The sequence below is a fragment of the Cetorhinus maximus genome, chromosome 36 (assembly GCF_964194155.1).
Source record: "Cetorhinus maximus chromosome 36, sCetMax3.hap1.1, whole genome shotgun sequence".
Lineage (NCBI taxonomy): Eukaryota > Metazoa > Chordata > Chondrichthyes > Lamniformes > Cetorhinidae > Cetorhinus > Cetorhinus maximus.
Window position 1 is genome coordinate 3,752,986 of NC_135914.1, and position 13,550 is coordinate 3,766,535.

The 13,550-nt window shown below is 53.7% G+C and overlaps 1 long non-coding RNA gene and 1 pseudogene across 1 annotated transcript in view; both read right to left on the reverse strand.

Annotated features, from left to right (window-relative positions):
* LOC144672241 (uncharacterized) overlaps positions 1-6,892 on the reverse strand; it is a 253,793-nt gene extending 246,901 nt beyond the window's left edge. Inside the window, exon 1 of the long non-coding RNA XR_013574085.1 lies at positions 6,426-6,892. This is a non-coding gene — a long non-coding RNA (uncharacterized LOC144672241). The remainder of the gene's footprint in view (positions 1-6,425) is intronic.
* Positions 6,893-9,561: 2,669 nt separating this feature from the next.
* Positions 9,562-9,839, reverse strand: LOC144672269 (cortexin domain-containing 1 protein pseudogene; annotated as a pseudogene).
* Between the last annotated feature and the right edge of the window lie 3,711 nt (positions 9,840-13,550).

Below are 13,550 nucleotides of genomic sequence, written 5' to 3' on the forward strand. Positions count from 1 at the left end.
TAACCACCTTACCTACCTGTCCTGCTACCTTAAGGGATCTGTGGATATATACACCAAGGTCCCTCTGATCTTCAGTACTTTCCAGGGTCCTACCATTCGTAGTGTAATCCCTTGCCTTGTTAGCCCTCCCCAAGTGCATTACCTCACACTTTTCCGGGTTGAATTCCATTTGCCACTGCTCTGCCCACCTTGACTAATCCATTGATATTCTCCTGCAGTTTATGGCCAACCTCCTCACTATTTACCACCCTACCAATTTTCGTGTCACCCTTGCTCATGCCCCCTACATTTAAGTGCAAATCATTTTTGTACACCACAGACAGCAAGGGCCCCAGCACTGAGCCCTGTGGAACCTCACTGGAAACAGACTTCCAGTCACAGAAACATCCCTCTACCATCACCCTCTGCTTCCTGCCTCTCAGCCAATTTTGGATCCAATGTGCCACTTTGCCTTGGATCCCATGGGCTTTTACTTTCTTGACCAGTCTGCCATGAGGGACCTTATCAAGAGCCTTGCTAAAGTCCATGTAGACCACATCACATGCATCACCCTCATCAACACTCCTGGTTCCCTCTTCAAAAAACTCAATCAAATTTGTCAAACACGACCTTCCCTTAACAAATCCATTCTCACTATCCCTGATTAATCCCTGTCTCTCCAAGTGCAGAAATATTTTGTCCCTCAGAATTCTTTCTAGTAACTTCCCCACCACTGAGGTTAGACTGACTGGCCTGTAATTTCCTGGTCTATCCCTTCCTCCCTTTTTTAATAATGGGACAACATTAGCAGCCCTCCAGCCCCTGCCACTGTCGGAGGGTCAGTACTGAGGGAGAGCCGCACTGTCGGAGGGTCAGTGCTGAGGGAGCGCCGCACTGTCGAAGGGTCAGTACTGAGGGAGTGCTGCACTGTTGGAGGGTCAGTACTGAGGGAGTGTTGCACTGCCGGAGGGTCAGTACTGAGGGAGTGCCGCACTGTCGGAGGGTCAGCACTGAGGGAGTGTTGCACTGTCGGAGGGTCAGTACTGAGGGAGTGCTGCACTGTCGGAGGGTCAGTACTGAGGGAGTGCCGCACTGTCGGAGGGTCAGTACTGAGGGAGTGCTGCACTGTTGGAGGGTCAGTACTGAGGGAGTGCTGCACTGTCGGAGGGTCAGTACTGAGGGAGCGCCGCACTGTCGGAGGGTCAGTACTGAGGGAGTGCTGCACTGTCGGAGGGTCAGTACTGAGGGAGCGCCGCACTGTCGGAGGGTCAGTACTGAGGGAGTGCCGCACTGTCGGAGGGTCAGTACTGATGGAGTGTTGCACTGCCGGAGGTGCCATCTTTCAGGTGAGACGTGAAATTGAGGCCCCCATCTCCCCTCTCGGGTGGATATGAAGGATCCCAGAGCCAGTACTGGAAGAAGCGTTGAGCGGCTGTTTCCATGGATGCACTGCAGCAGCTCACCAAGCCTCCTTCCTTACTTCTCTCCAGAGCTGAAGAAGAGTCAGACAAGACTTGAAACATTAACCCTGTTTCTCTCTCCACAGACGCTGTCAGACCTGCTGAGTTTTTCCAGCATTTTCTGTTTTTGTTTCAGATTTCCAGCATCTGCAGTATTTTGCTTTTATTTTTTCCTTTGACAGCACCTTCCAAACCCGTGACCTCTAGAAGGACAAGGGCAGCAGACACATGGGGAACACCACCACCTGGAAGTTCCCCTCCAAGCCACTCACCATCGCAACTTGGAAATATATCGGCCGTTCCTTCACTGTCGCTGGGTCCAAATCCTGGAACTCCTTCCCTAACAGCACAGTGGGTGTACCTACACCACAGGGACTGCAGCGGCTCAAGAAGGCAGCTCACCCACTACCTTCTCAAGGGGGCAATTAGGGATGGGCAATAAATGCTGGGCCCAGCCAGCGATGCCCACAGTGTGTCAATGAATAAAGGAGGTCGATGTGATGTAGAAGCATGGGGATATTCTGTTGAAGACATTTTACATAAAATTATTCAGAATTCTCAGCACAGGAACAGGCCATTCGGCCCCTCTGCTCCGTGCTGGTGTTTCTGCCCCACACGAGCCTCCTCCCACCCCCCTCTTCATCTCCCACCATCACCATATCCCTCTATTCCTTTCTCCCTCGTGTGTTTATCCAGCTTCCCCCACCCCTTCAATCCATCTCCGCGATTCACCTCGACCACTCCCCGTGGGAGCGAGTCCCACATTCACCCCACTCCCCATCGGAGCGAGTCCCACATTCTCCCCGCTCCCCATGGGAGCGAGTCCCACATTCTCCCCACTCCCCGTGGGAGCGAGTCCCACATTCTCCCTGCTCCCCGTGGGAGCGAGTCCCACGTTCTCCCCGCTCCCCGTGGGAGCGAGTCCCACATTCACCCCACTCCCCAACGGAGCGAGTCCCACATTCTCCCCACTCCCCGCGGGAGCGAGTCCCACATTCTCCCCACTCCCCGTGGGAGCGAGTCCCACATTCTCCCTGCTCCCCGTGGGAGTGAGTCCCACATTCTCCCCGCTCCCCGTGGGAGCGAGTCCCACATTCTCCCCGCTCCCCGTGGGAGCGAGTCCCACATTCTCCCGGCTCTCTGGGTAAAGAAGTTTCTCCTGAATTCCCATCGGATTTATCAGTGACTGTCTGATATCGATGGCCCCCTCGTTCTGGTCTCCCTCCCCCCGACAAGTGGAAACATCTTCTCTACGTCGACCCTATCGAAACCCCTTCCAGAATTTTAAAGACCTCGATCAGGTCACCCCCTCAGCCTCCTCTTTTCTAGAGAAAAGAGCCCCAACCTGTTCAGTCTCAGAGTTTTAGACAGAGGGTATAACCCAAATGGCACGAGGCTGTGAAATGCATCCCCTTTCCTCCTCATCGCTACCATGGTTGGGCAGAAGAAGGGGGCCGCACGTCCTTGGTGGGCAAATTTCGGCCAGCTATTCACCTGTGCGAGCTTCACACCCCCAGTCGACCCCTTCCTCACTCGACACCCACGGGCTTCACATGGGTCAGTGGTGATCAGGAGAGCGTGTGACCCCTCTCCCGCCAGTGCCCCACCCCACCCCACCCCACCTCGCCCCACCCCAACCCCGCCCCACCCCCAACCCCGCCCCATCCCAACCCCACCCCACCCCAACACCACCCCAACCCAACCCACCCCACCCCCGCCCCACCCCACCCCCGCCCCACCCCAACCCCACCCCACCCCAACCCCACCCCAACCCAAGCCACCCCACCCCCGCCCCACCCCACCCCCGCCCCACCCCAACCCCAACCCCGCCCCACCCCAACCCACCCCGCCTCACCCCATCCCGCCCCGCCCCGCCCTGCCCCACCCCGCCCCGCCCCACCCCGCCCCACCCCGCCCCAACCCACCCCACCCAGCCCCACCCAGCCCCACCCCACCCCGCCTCACCCCACCCCACCCCACCCCACCCCCGCCCCACCCCAACCCCGCCCCGCCCCAACCCACCCCGCCTCACCCCACCCCACCCCGCCCCACCCCACCCCACCCCGCCCCACCCCACCCACCCCGCCCCACCCCACCCACCCCACCCCACCCCACCCCACCCCGCCCCGCCCCAACCCACCCCGCCTCACCCCACCCCGCCTCACCCCACCCCGCCCCACACCCGCCCCACCTGCCCCACCCCACCCTGCCCCACCCCGCCCCACCCCACCCCACCCTGCCCCGCCCCAACCCATCCCACCCCGCCCCAACCCATCCCACCCAGCCCCAACCCACCCCGCCTCACCCCACCCCGCCCCACCCCACCCCGCCTCACCCCACCCCGCCTCACCCCACCCCGCCCCGCCCCACCCCACCCTGCCCCGCCCCACCCCACCCCGCCTCACCCCACCCCGCCCCACCCCACCCCCGCCCCACCCCAACTCCGCCCCACCCCACCCCACCCCCGCCCCTCCCCAACCCACCCCACCCCACCCTGCCCCACCCAGCCCCACCCCACCCCAACCCCACCCCACCCCACCCTGCCCCACCCAGCCCCGCCCCACCCCAACCCCACCCCACCCCACCCCACCCCAGGACAACAACAACCCAGTGACCTGTGACCCCAGCCAAACTTTTGCATCCTGGCAACCTGTGACCCCCCCAGGACAACACCCCGGTGACCCGTGACTGGCAACCTGTGACCCCGGACCAACAACGTCCCAGCAACCAGTGGCCCCCCTGTCTGGCATCCCCCTGTGACCCCAGGCTGACAACGACCTGGTGACCCCTGTCTCCAGGTGGCCAACGACCTGGCGACCTGCGACCCTGAGTCCCATGCATTCCCGATGAGGAAGGTTAAGTTCCTTACAACATCCATGATGGGAATAAATTAAAAGCTTGCAACTGCCTTGAGCCCATGAAAATCAAACCTCAGGTCATAGATGGTGAGCAGAATCAATTGATACTCTTTATTGTGGTGGCAGGAATTTGGAAACATTGCTTTGAACATTAAAACATACAGATAATTTTCACAAAACAGTTTCAGGTAAATGATAGAGGTCAGCAGCTGAGGCAAGGGAGAATCATGCTGATATTTTTTAAGGCTCTGGAAGATTTAAGAACATTATTGTCAAGTTTATTGTGAAGATAATGAGATTCCACCATCTCATTTTGAGATCCCTTCATAAGATTTTGAGATCCCTTCATAAGATTTTGAGATTTCTTCGTAAGGTTTTGATTCCTTCATGAGATTTTGAGATTCTTTCGTAAAATTTTGATTCCTTCATGAGATTCCTTCATAAGATTTTGAGATTCCTTCTTAGGATTTTGATTCCTTCATGAGATTTTGAGATCCCTTCATTAGATTTTGAGATCTGTTCATGAGATTTTGAGGTTCCCTCATAAGATTTTGATTCTTTCATGAGATTTTGAGATCTCTTCGTGAGATTCCCTCATGAGATTTTGAGATTTCTTCATGAGATTGAGAATGCTGCATGAGATTTTTGAGATTTCTCCATAAGATTTTGAGATTCCTCCAAGAAATTTTTAGATTCCTTCATGAGTTTGAGATTCCTTCATGAGGTTTTGAGATTCCTTCATAAGATTTTGATTCCTTCATGAGATTTTGAGATTCCTTTGTGAGATTTTGATTCCTTCATAAGATTTTGATTCCTTCATGAGATTTTGATTCCTTCATGAGGTTTTGAGATTCCTTCATAAGATTTTGAGATTCCTCCAAGAAATTTTGAGATCCCTTCATGAGAATTTGAAATTCCTTCATGAGATTTTGAGATTCCTTCATAAGATTTTGATTCCTTCATGAGATTTTAAGATTCCTTTGTGAGATTTTGATTCCTTCATAAGATTTTGATTCCTTCATGAGATTTTGATTCCTTCATAAGATTTTGATTCCTTCATAAGATTTTGATTCCTTCATAAGATTTTGAGATCCCTCCAAGAAATTTTGAGATTCCTTCATGAGATTGTTGAGATTCCTTCATGAGATTTTGATATTCCTTCATAAGATTTTGATTCCTTCATGAGATTTTGAGATTCCTTTGTGAGATTTTGATTCCTTTGTAAGATTTTGATTCCTTCATGAGATTTTTGAGATTTTTTCATAAGATTTTGAGATTTTTTTTTCCATGAGATTTTGAAATTCCATGATGGAATTTTGCGATTTTTCCATGAGATTGTCCAGCAATTCATATGACTTCACTACGAGGTCAACCATAATGCAGCAAGAGTTCCCTGTCAAGATGTCCAAATACCTTTGGGATTATCTATTCAGGATTGAAGTCAGAAGGGTTTGGTCTTGTTTCATTGTTTCCTGATCCTGCAGTGGTTGGTCCCTAAAAACAAGATTTTTCAAAGGCCCTGGAGAGGATTCTCGCCGTGAGGAACCATGCTCATTCCCATCAAAACACCCAAGGTGGAATCACCAAAGATGTTGGAAATCAAGTTGACCAGAAATCAACTGGTTCTGGAGCACTCTTCAAGATAACATTGACAGTCCAAAGCACCATTTTAATATTTTCTCAATGACCAGAGGAGGCAGCTCCATACATTTTCGCATGGATAGGCTAAAGGCACTTTTCGAAGGCAAGGGATAAGGCATATAGTTTAAGAGTGTGGTTGGAGCTTTACTCTGTATTTAACCCCGTGCTGTACCTGTCCTGGGAGTGTTTGAAGGGGACAGTGTAAATGTAACTTTACTCTGTATCTAACCCTGTGCTGTACTTGCCCTGGGAGTGTTTGATGGGGACTGTGTAGATGTAACTTTACTCTGTATCTAACCCCGTGCTGTACCTGCTCTGGGAGTGTTTGATGGGGACTGTGTAGACGTAACTTTACTCTGTATCTATCCCCGTGCTGTATCTGTCCTGGGAGTGTTTGATGGGGACAGTGTAGAGGGAGCTTTACTCTGTGTCTAACCCCGTGCTGTACCTGTCCTGGGAGTGTTTGATGGGGACAGTGTTGAGAGACTTTTACTCTGTACCTCAAACTTGGTGCACCTGATTATGGAAAGCTCTCTGGAACTACAGTGCCCCCGAGTGCTGTGAATGTCTAATTACAGCGTGACATGTTGACATGGGTGATTCCCATTATAGAGGTGGACATGGGAATCCATAATGATTAGTTTTATTGGTTACAGATACATTGAAGGATTTGAACCATCTTAGATAAGGCTAGGAAGGAAAGTTCAAAGGCTGTGGTCACTGTCTTGAGATCAGAAAGGGATAAGGGACAGTGCAAAGACCAGGTCAACACCATATAAGGGCTACTCTTACTGGCTCCCTAGCCTATAAATGCACAACCCAGCTGTGGTGCTCAGTCACACGGAACAGGAGGATCCCAGCTTCCATTGTGGTGAGTCGGCCTATCCTGATCCCAAAACTAGTGGTCAAGGCACCCACTAATAAATCCGATGGGGAATTCAGGAGAAACTCCTTTACCCAGAGAGTGGGGAGAATGTGGGATTCGCTCCCACGGGGAGTGGTCGAGGTGAATCGCGGAGATGGATTGAAGTGGGGGAGGGGGGAAGCTGGATAAACACACGAGGGAGAAAGGAATAGAAGGATATGTTGATGGGGGGAGATGAAGAGGGGGGTGGGAGGAGGCTCGTGTGGAGCAGAAACACCAGCATGGAGCAGAGGGGCCGAATGGTTGTAATTTGTATGGAATTGGGTGAGCTATGGGTCGGACAATAACCTCTAGCCAGAGTGAGTGCCTTAAAGAACGAGGATGAACCACTAGAGTATACCCTCCCCACTAAAATAAAGATCTACTTCATCTACCTTGAAGTAGATCTCGGTGCGTTACAGAGTTGGCCTAAAGGCTTGGGACTACATTTCAATACCTATCTCTCATCCACCCCTCTTTATTTGAGACTCCCATCCATAAATCAATATCACTTTTAAAGGCACCAACAGATCATCGAGGTCTCACCGTGTGGAGGGGATTCACCCCTCAACCCCCACCCCCATCTCAGCACACTGTAAACTCGAACAAACTGTCCCAACAGACATATCACCCTCCACACACACAACATGTTCCAAGGCTCATGTCTGGTTTCTGTTTCACCCCGACCCGCGTGAGGAGATATTAAGGACGGGCGGCCAATGGCTCGGTCAAAGAGGTCGGTTTTAAGGAGCGTCTTAAAGGGGGAGAGAGAGAGAGAGAGAGGGGCAGAGAGGTTTAGGGAAGGAATTCCAGAGCTCAGGGCCCCCCAGGCAGCTGAAGGCACGGCCGCCAATGGTGGAGCGATGGGAATCGGGGGATGCTCAAGAGGCCGGATTTGGAGGAGCACAGAGATCTCGGAGGGTTGTAGAGGCTGGAGGAGGTTACAGAGATAGGGAGGGGTGTAGGGGCTGGAGGAGGTTACAGAGATAGGGAGGGGTGTAGGGGCTGGAGGAGGTTACAGAGATAGGGAGGGGTGTAGGGGCTGGAGGAGGTTACAGTGATAGGGAGGGGTGTAGGGGCTGAAGGAGGTTACAGAGATAGGGAGGGGTGTAGTGTCTGGAGGGGGTTACAGAGATAGGGAGGGGTGTAGGAGCTGGAGGAGGTTACAGAGATAGGGTGGGGTGTAGTGTCTGGAGGGGGTTACAGAGATAGGGAGGGGTGTAGGAGCTGGAGGAGGTTACAGACATAGGGAGGGGTGTAGGGGCTGGAGGAGGTTACAGAGAGAAGGAGGGTGTAGGGGCTGGAGGAGGTTACAGAGCTAGGGAGGGGTGTAGGGGCTGGAGGAGGTTACAGAGATAGGGAGGGGGTGTAGGGGCTGGAGGAGGTTACAGAGATAGGGAGGGGGTGTAGAGGCTGGAGGAGGTTACAGAGATAGGGAGGGGTGTAGGGGCTGGAGGAGGTTACAGAGATAGGGAGGGGTGTAGGGGCTGCAGGGGGTTACAGAGAGAGAGAGGGGTGTAGGAGCTGGAGGGGGTTACAGACATAGGGAGGGGTGTAGGGGCTGGAGGAGGTTACAGAGAGAAGGAGGGTGTAGGGGCTGGAGGAGGTTACAGAGCTAGGGAGGGGTGTAGGGGCTGGAGGAGGTTACAGAGATAGGGAGGGGTGTAGGGGCTGGCGGAGGTTACAGAGATAGGGAGGGGTGTAGGGGCTGGAGGAGGTTACAGAGATAGGGAGGGGTGTAGGGGCTGGAGGGGGTTACAGGGATAGGGAGGGGTGTAGGGGCTGGAGGAGGTTACAGAGATAGGGAGGGGTGTAGGGGCTGGCGGAGGTTACAGAGATAGGGAGGGGTGTAGGGGCTGGAGGGGGTTACAGGGATAGGAAGGGGGTGTAGGGGCTGGAGGGGGTTACAGGGATAGGAAAGGGGTGTAGGGGCTGGAGGAGGTTACAGAGATAGGAAGGGGGTGTAGGGGCTGGAGGGGGTTACAGGGATAGGAAGGGGGTGTAGGGGCTGGAGGAGGTTACAGAGATAGGGAGGGGTGTAGGGGCTGGAGGAGGTTACAGAGATAGGGAGGGGTGTAGGGGCTGGAGGGGGTTACAGGGATAGGGAGGGGGTGTAGGGGCTGGAGGAGGTTACAGAGATAGGGAGGGGTGTAGGGGCTGGAGGGGGTTACAGAGATAGGGAGGGGGTGTAGGGGCTGGAGGAGGTTACAGAGATAGGGAGGGGTGTAGGGGCTGGAGGGGGTTACAGGGATAGGGAGGGGTGTAGGGGCTGGAGGAGGTTACAGAGATAGGGAGGGGTGTAGGGGCTGGAGGAGGTTACAGGGATAGGGAGGGGTGTAGGGGCTGGAGGAGGTTACAGAGATAGGGAGGGGTGTAGGGGCTGGAGGAGGTTACAGGGATAGGGAGGGGTGTAGGGGCTGGAGGGGGTTACAGGGATAGGGAGGAGGTTGAGACCATGATTTGGAAACAAAACGAGGATATGAATATTTACGTGGCGCTGTTTGCCGGACTGGGAGCCAGTGTGGGTCAGCGAGCACAGGGGGCAATGGGTGAGTGGGACTTGGAGTGAGTTGGGATATGGGGGCGGCCTTGTTTTGGATGGGGTGATGTTTGTGGAGGGTGGGAGGTGGGAGGACGGACAGGAGAGCCTTGTCACTCCGTCAGGCTGCACCACCCCTCCACCCCTCCACCATCCTGAGCCACGCCAGGTGCTCCCGTCACCATCTGCACCCTATCATCCCACGGACTCGCCAGGCGGGGGCTCACGGATGGAAGGAGATCCGGAACGGGACATTCCCGGCGTTCCAGGCTCCTCAGTTGGTGATCTGTTCCTCTTGCCACGTCGAGGTTGGGATGGCGCTGTAGGGGTCGATCACCATGCGGGCACAGCGCACAATCATGGCCAGGAGGAAGAGGCAGAGCAGAGCCAGGAATGCCAGGGCCAAACCCTTGTCCAAGTCGACGTAGTTGTGGTCAGCCTCGCTCCCCATGGATGCCACTCTGGTGCCACCCCCCGTCCAGTGCCCCGCTCTCTCTCCAGATTCTCCGGTCGTCTCCGTCGCAATGGCGTCTTCCTCCTGCCAGGAGAGAATAGTCGCTCATTACTTGGGAAGGTGCAAGCCTCATTGGTAGGGGAAGTGCTGGCGTAGTGGTATTGCCTCTGGAGTGATAACCCAGGGTCATGCTCTGGGAGTCCCACTGTTCGAATCCCACCACAGCAGATGGTGGAATTAAAAGCCTAATGATGACCACGAAACCATCGTCAATTGTCGAAAAAAAAAAAAACCCCATCTGGTTCACTAATGCCCTTCCGGAGGGGGAAATCTGCCGTCTTTACCCGGTCTGGCCTACATGTGACTCCAAACCCACAGCCATGTGGTTAACTCTGAACTGCCCTAGCGAGCCACTCGGTTTAAGGGGCAATTAGGGATGGGCAATAAATGCTGGCCTAGTCAGCAATGCCCACATCCCATGAACAAATATAAAAAGAGATGGGGAAGAGGGTGGTGTAGTGGTAACGTAACTGGGCTAGTAACAAAAACCCTGGGACTCCCTCCCTAACAGCTCGGTGGGTGTACCTACACCGCAGGGACTGCAGCGGCTCAAGAAGGCAGCTCACCCACCACCTTCTCAAGGGGGCAATTAGGGGTGGGCAACAAACGCTGGCCAGGCCCACATCCCATCAATGAATATCAGAAAAAAATTTCCAAGGGAGAAGCGGATAGAGGGTTCCAATGCTAGATTTGGATGAGGAGAGGTGGGAGGAGGCCTTGAGTGACACCACCATGGACTGGCTGGGCCGAATGGCCTGCTCCTGTGCTGTATGTCCGATGTCAACCTATGCAATGTTGAGAGGCCGAGGCCAGAGTTCGTGACCTCCTTGAATTAGGGGTGGGGGAGGAGGAGCAGCCTGACTGGGAAGGGAGGTGGGGAGGGGGTGGTGGTGGGGGGGGGTGATCAGATGGAGAGTCCGATCCCAGTCAGCATTCCTGAGTTCCCGCCTCCCCCAGGAAGGGACAGGATTCGGGGGGAGGGGGGGATGGGTGGTGGGGGTCCCCGAACAGAATGACATCATATGCATGCCGGCCCCACCTTGGGGGACGTACCCGAAGAGCGCGGCGGCCAATCGGGCGCTTCCCTTCGAAACCCGAGCCCGCGTCAGCAGAGCGCGGCACAGCAAGATCCCACAAGCGGCGACATGATTGCGACCCGGACCACCGGGTTTTTTTTTTCAAGCGGTGTTGGTTGAGGGCGAAATATTGGGCCCTGGGACAATGGGGACAACTCTCCCCACACCCCACCCACCCCACCCCCCACCCCCCTCAAGCCTCTCCCCCCACCACCGCCTTCCAATACAGGCTGTGGCATTGTTTACATGCACCTGAGGGGGCAGAGGGAGTGGGTTTGGGGGTGGGGGAGGGGGGTGTGCGGGGAGGCCTCGGGTTTAATGTCTCTCCCCGAAATACAGCGCCCCCCCACCAAAAAGTGCCACCCTCCCTCGGTGCCGCCCTCCTTGGAGGGAGGACACTTGAACACCACGGTCTGCGGACTCAAGAGGACGGGCAGTGCTACCCTCTGCGCCAAGGGAGGGCAGCCCACGCGCGATGAGCGGCTGCTCGGTGGCTGGTGGGGGTTAGGAGGAAGCAGGCAAGCTCTAGGTACAGAAACCAAGGAGATAACCGGAGGGGGAACGGAGTGAAGAACGATATAATGCCATACCTCCGATCCCTCGCACACAACCTGGAACGCTGGATAGAGTCACTGAGCGAGGGAGAGGAAACAGGAACTTTGCTTTCAGTTGACACACCCCATCCTTTGCACGGGGCTAATGGGTCACTATAGTTTTAAAGTCACACCATAAAAGATTAATGGAGACCATCAGATGATGCAATTCCCTTCAGGCCTTTGTAACAGTCCAAGGCTGGATTAATAATTCAGTCCAGCAGCGTCCCAAGTGTGTGATATTACGAGCAGCACAGATCTGTTTACGGACGGCAAGAGCTTAATCACGACAGAAACTTTTAAGAGAGTGGACCACATCCTGGTATTGGTCAGAGATATAATAGCACAAATAAACACACACACACACACACAAACTCACACTGACACACACACACACACACACAAACTCACACTGACACACACACACACACACACAAACTCACACTGACACACACACACACAAACTCACACTGACACACACACACATACACAAACTCACACTGACACACACACACATACACAAACTCACGCTGACACACACACACACACACACACAAACTCACACTGACACACACAGACACACACACACACACAAACTCACACTGACACACACACACACACACACACAAACTCACACTGACACACACACACACACACAAACACACACTGACACACACACACACACACAAACTCACACTGACACACACACACACACACACACAAACTCACACTGACACACACACACATACACAAACTCACACTGACACACACACACATACACAAACTCACACTGACACACACACATACACAAACTCACACTGACACACACACACACACACACACAAACTCACACTGACACACACAGACACACACACACACACACAAACTCACACTGACACACACACACACACACACACAAACTCACACTGACACACACACACACACAAACACACACTGACACACACACACACACACAAACTCACACTGACACACACACACACACACACAAACTCACACTGACACACACACACTGACACACACACACACACACACAAACTCACACTGACACAAACACACACAAACTCACACTGACACACACACAAACTCACACTGACACACACAGAAACTCACACTGACACACACACACACACACAAATAAATATGACACACACACACACGTGTGCTGGTTATCTTACTGGACACGGGGAGATTTACTCTGTATCTAACCCCGTGCTGTACCTGTCCTGGGAGTGTTTGATGGGGATGGTGTAGAGGGAGCTTTACTCTGTATCTAACCCCGTGCTGTACCTGTCCTGGGAGTGTTTGATGGGGACAGTGTAGGGGGAGCTTTACTCTGTATCTAACCCTGTGCTGTACCTATCCTGGGAGTGTTTGATGGGGACAGTGGAGAGGGAGCTTTACTCTGTATCTAACCCAGTGCTATACCTGCCCTGGGAGTGTTTGATGGGGACAGTGTAGAGGGAGCTTTACTCTATATCTAACCCTGTGTTGTACCTGTCCTGGGAGTGTTTGATGGGGACAGTGTAGAGGGAGCTTTACTCTGTATCTAACCCCGTGCTGTACCTGTCCTGGGAGTGTTTGATGGGGACGGTGCAGAGGGAGCTTTACTCTGTATCTAACCCTGTGCTGTACCTATCCTGGGAGTGTTTGATGGGGATGGTGTAGAGGGAGCTTTACTCTGTATCTAACCCCATGCTGTACCTGTCCTGGGAGTGTTTGATGGGGATGGTGTAGAGGGAGCTTTACTCTGTATCTAACCCCGTGCTGTACCTGTCCTGGGAGTGTTTGATGGGGACGGTGTAGAGGGAGATTTACTCTCTAACCCCGTGCTGTATCTGTCCTGGGAATGTTTAACTGGGATAGTGTAGGGGTTACAAAAGAAAATGTTACATTTATATACTGTCTTCAACATAGTAAAATGTACCAAAGTGCATACCCTATCTTGCATCGAGTCCTGTTCACCAT